This window comes from Gasterosteus aculeatus, chromosome 6, assembly GCF_964276395.1.
Source record: "Gasterosteus aculeatus chromosome 6, fGasAcu3.hap1.1, whole genome shotgun sequence".
Classification (NCBI taxonomy): Eukaryota; Metazoa; Chordata; class Actinopteri; order Perciformes; family Gasterosteidae; genus Gasterosteus; species Gasterosteus aculeatus.
The window spans coordinates 112,501-117,500 of record NC_135693.1 but is presented as its reverse complement, the minus strand read 5'-3'; positions in this window follow the sequence as shown (position 1 = coordinate 117,500).

The following is a 5,000-nucleotide window of genomic DNA, read 5'->3' as shown; positions in this document are numbered from 1 at the left end:
TCTGGTAGAAGGCCCCCCCAGGAATAGTGTCTCTTTCCCGGGCAGGAGTCGGGCTTAGTTCAGGGGGGTCTGGTAGAAGGCCCCCCCAGGAATAGTGTCTGTTTCCCGGGCAGGAGTCGGGCTTAGTTCAGGGGTGTCTGGTAGAAGGCCCCCCCAGGAATAGTGTCTCTTTCCCGGGCAGGAGTCGGGCTTAGTTCAGGGGGGTCTGGTAGAAGGCCCCCCCAGGAATAGTGTCTCTTTCCCGGGCAGGAGTCGGGCTTAGTTCAGGGGGGTCTGGTAGAAGGCCCCCCCAGGAATAGTGTCTCTTTCCCGGGCAGGAGTCGGGCTTAGTTCAGGGGGGTCTGGTAGAAGGCCCCCCCAGGAATAGTGTCTGTTTCCCGGGGAGCAGTCGTGGGGGGGGAGGGTTCCCTCTGTCTCCCTCCGGTGGGAGAGGTCGGTATTGCAGGTGTGGGTGTTTGAAACGGACAAGTTGTGACTGAATATGCTATGTGAACACTTGTGAAATTGGGGATGGTGTGTGGGGGCAGGGGGCGTCTGGTAGAAGGCCCCCCCCAGGAATAGTGTCTCTTTCCCGGGCAGGAGTCCGGCTTAGTTCAGGGGGGTCTGGTAGAAGGCCCCCCCAGGAATAGTGTCTGTTTCCCGGGGAGCAGTCGTGGGGGGGAAGGTTCCCTCTGTCTCCCTCCGGTGGGAGAGGTGGGTATTGCAGGTGCGGGTGTTTGAAACGGACAAGTTGTGACTGAATATGCTATGTGAAATTGGGGATGGTGTGTTGGGGCAGGGGGCGTCTGGTAGAAGGCCCCCCCAGGAATAGTGTCTGTTTCCCGGGCAGGAGTCGTGCTTAGTTCAGGGGGGTCTGGTAGAAGGCCCCCCAGGAATAGTGTCTGTTTCCCGGGGAGCAGTCGTGGGGGGGGGAGGGTTCCCTCTGTCTCCCTCCGGTGGGAGAGGTCGGTATTGCAGGTGTGGGTGTTTGAAACGGACAAGTTGTGACTGAATATGCTATGTGAACACTTGTGAAATTGGGGATGGTGTGTTGGGGCAGGGGGGGTCTGGTAGAAGGCCCCCCCAGGAATAGTGTCTCTTTCCCGGGCAGCAGTCCCTTTTAGTTAAGGGGAGTCTGATAAAGAGTCCCCCCAGGAATAGTGTCTCTCACCCGGGCAGCAGTCAGGGTGGAAGGCGCCCTCTGTCTCCCTCCGGTGGGAGAGGTCGGTATTGCAGGTGTGGTGTGCGGCATGGAGCGGAACCCGGGCTCTGGCGTCCTTTTCCGGGTTCAATTCGGCCGTTGTGGGCCTCTGGGGGTGTTTGGGTCCGAGTTCCGGGCTCTGGGGGTGTTTGGTAAAGAGATCCGGGTTCTGGCGTCTTTTTCCGGGTCCAATTCGGCCGTTGTGGGCCTCTGGAGGTGTTTGGGTCCGAGTTCCGGGCTCTGGGGGTGTCTGGTAAAGAGATCCGGGTTCTGGCGTCTTTTTCCGGGTCCAATTCGGCCGTTGTGGGCCTCTGGAGGTGTTTGGGTCCGTGTTCCGGGCTCTGGGGGTGTCTGGTAAAGAGATCCTGGTTCTGGCGTCTTTTTCCGGACTTAATTCGGCCGTTGTGGGCCTCTGGAGGTGTTTGCGGACCTCCGCGGGTGTACCGGGGTGATCCGGGACCGGGTCCGGGTTCTGGCGTCTTTTTCCGGGTTCAATTCGGCCGTTGTGGGCCTCTGGAGGTGTTTGGGTCCGAGTTCCGGGCTCTGGAGGTGTTTGGTAAAGAGATCCGGGTTCTGGCGTCTTTTTCCGGGTTCAATTCGGCCGTTGTGGGCCTCTGGGGGTGTTTGGGTCCGAGTTCCGGGCTCTGGGGGTGTCTGGTAAAGAGATCCGGGTTCTGGCGTCTTTTTCCGGGTCCAATTCGGCCGTTGTGGGCCTCTGGAGGTGTTTGGGTCCGAGTTCCGGGCTCTGGGGGTGTCTGGTAAAGAGATCCGGGTTCTGGCGTCTTTTTCCGGGTTCGATTCGGCCGTTGTGGGCCTCTGGAGGTGTTTGGGTCCGAGTTCCGGGCTCTGGGGGTGTCTGGTAAAGAGATCCGGGTTCTGGCGTCTTTTTCCGGGTCCAATTCGGCCGTTGTGGGCCTCTGGAGGTGTTTGGGTCCGAGTTCCGGGCTCTGGGGGTGTCTGGTAAAGAGATCCGGGTTCTGGCGTCTTTTTCCGGGTTCGATTCGGCCGTTGTGGGCCTCTGGAGGTGTTTGGGTCCGAGTTCCGGGCTCTGGGGGTGTCTGGTAAAGAGATCCGGGTTCTGGCGTCTTTTTCCGGGTTCGATTCGGCCGTTGTGGGCCTCTGGAGGTGTTTGGGTCCGAGTTCCGGGCTCTGGGGGTGTCTGGTAAAGAGATCCGGGTTCTGGTGTCTTTTTCCTGGCTTAATTCGGCCGTTGTGGGCCCCTGGAGGTGTTTGCGGACCTCCGCGGGTGAAATAATGGAAAAAAAAAAAAGTTAAAGTTTCCAGTCGGGACTATGTGGAGCGAAAAAAACCCGGACTTTTTTGGCTCCGTCAGAAACTAAGTAAAAGTCGGAATATGTGAAGGAAAGCCCAGAAAATGCCTGGGCTTTTTTAGATCGCTTCGATAAATTTTTTTTTAGCTCACATCACTGGGCCACCAGGTCGCAGATTTCAGAAACCTGGTTTTCGGAAACAGAGATCTCCAGGACAGGGCCCCGAGCTTCGGGGGGAGCGTTCCCCAGCTGGACCTAAGCATAGTGGGCCAGGCCCCGGGCGGAAAGACGCTCCTGGAGCCGAGATACAGGGGTGGCTCCCCGCGCGACTTACCCGATTTCGGAGCACTATTTTCGGACAGTGATGGCAGAGCAGTGGGTGTACCGGATGGAGGAAAATAACAGCTCCAGAGAGCGGCAGAGACCAGACCATGACCCAGAACGGCACACTGTTCCCGGACAGTGATGGCAGACCAGCAGGTGTACCCCATGGATGAATAAAGAGTTCCAGAGAGCGGCAGAGACCAGACCATGACCCATAACGGCACACTGTTCCCGGACAGTGATGGCAGACCAGCAGGTGTACCCCATGGATGAATAAAGAGTTCCAGAGAGCGGCAGAGACCAGACCATGACCCAGAACGGCACACTGTTCCCGGACAGTGATGGCAGAACAGCAGGTGCAGTGGATGGATGAATAAAGAGCTCCAGAGAGCGGCAGAACCCAGACCAAGTCCCAGAACGACACACTGTTCCCGGACAGTGATGGCAGAACAGCAGGTGTACCGCATGGATGAATAAAGAGTTCCAGAGAGCGTGATATCCCAGACCATGACCCAGAACGGCACACTGTTCCCGGACAGTGATGGCAGAACAGCAGGTGTACCCCATGGATGAATAAAGAGTTCCAGAGAGCGGCAGAACCCAGACCATGACCCAGAACGGCACACTGTTCCCGGACAGTGATGGCAGAACGGCAGGTGTACCGCATGGATGAATACAGAGCTCCAGAGAGCGGCAGAGACCAGACCAAGTCCCAGAACGACACACTATTCCCGGACAGTGATGGCAGAACGGCAGGTGTACCGCATGGATGAATACAGAGTTCCAGAGAGCGGCAGAGACCAGACCAAGTCCCAGAACGACACACTATTCCCGGACAGTGATGGCAGAACAGCAGGTGCAGTGGATGGATGAATAAAGAGCTCCAGAGAGCGGCAGAGACCAGACCAAGTCCCAGAACGACACACTATTCCCGGACAGTGATGGCAGAACGGCAGGTGTACCGCATGGATGAATAAAGAGTTCCAGAGAGCGGCAGAGACCAGACCAAGTCCCAGAACGACACACTATTCCCGGACAGTGATGGCAGACCAGCAGGTGTACCGCATGGATGAATAAAGAGTTCCAGAGAGCGGCAGAACCCAGACCATGACCCAGAACGACACACTATTCCCGGACAGTGATGGCAGAACAGCAGGTGTACATGATGGATGAATAAAGAGTTCCAGAGAGCGTGATATCCCAGACCAAGTCCCAGAACGACACACTATTCCCGGACAGTGATGGCAGAACAGCAGGTGTACCGCATGGATGAATACACAGTTCCAGAGAGCGGGAGATCCCGGCCGATGTCCGATGACGAAGCACTGTATGGGACACTTTGAAGGAATGGTCGGTCTCCTGGATGAAAAGAACTTTAATTTTCTGACTTAAAATACGGAGTTAAAGTTTCCAGTCGGGACGATAAGGAGGGCAAAAAAACCCGGACTTTTTTGGCTCCGTCAGAAACTAAGTAAAAGTCGGAATATGTGAAGGAAAGCTCAGAAAATGCCTGGAGAATTTTGAGCGGACCGGAAAAAAAAAGTTCCAGCTGACATCACTGGGCCACCAGGTCGCAGATTTCAGAAACCTGGTTTTCGGAAACACAGGGCTCCAGGGCTGAGACCCGGGCTTCGTGGGGAGCGTTCCCCAGCTGGGCCTAAGCATCTTCGGACAACTTTGGGCGGAAAAGCGGGTTCGGGAACCGGGATATGGGGCGGGTTACGCGGCGTGACCTGCCCGAGTGCAGTGCACTATTCCCGGACACTCATCTACTTAAAATCTCCCTGATTACCTGCCAGAACAGAGCAGATCCAGAGAGCGGTATTTCACGGCAGATATCCGATGATGAAGCGCTGTTGTCGGACACTGATGGCAGAACAGCAGGTGCGGTGGATGAAATAAACAGTTCCAGAGAGCGGTATTTCACGGCAGTTATCCGATGATGAAGCGCTGTTGTCGGACACTGATGGCAGAACAGCAGGTGCGGTGGATGAAATAAACAGTTCCAGAGAGCGTGAGATCCCGGCTGATATCCGATGAAGAAGCGCTATTGTCGGACACTGATGGCAGAACAGCAGGTGCAGTGGATGGATGAATTAAACAGTTCCAGAGAGCGTGAGATCCCGGCTGATATCCGATGAAGAAGCGCTATTGTCGGACACTGATGGCAGAACAGCAGGTGCAGTGGATGGATGAAATAAACAGTTCCAGAGAGCGGTATTTCA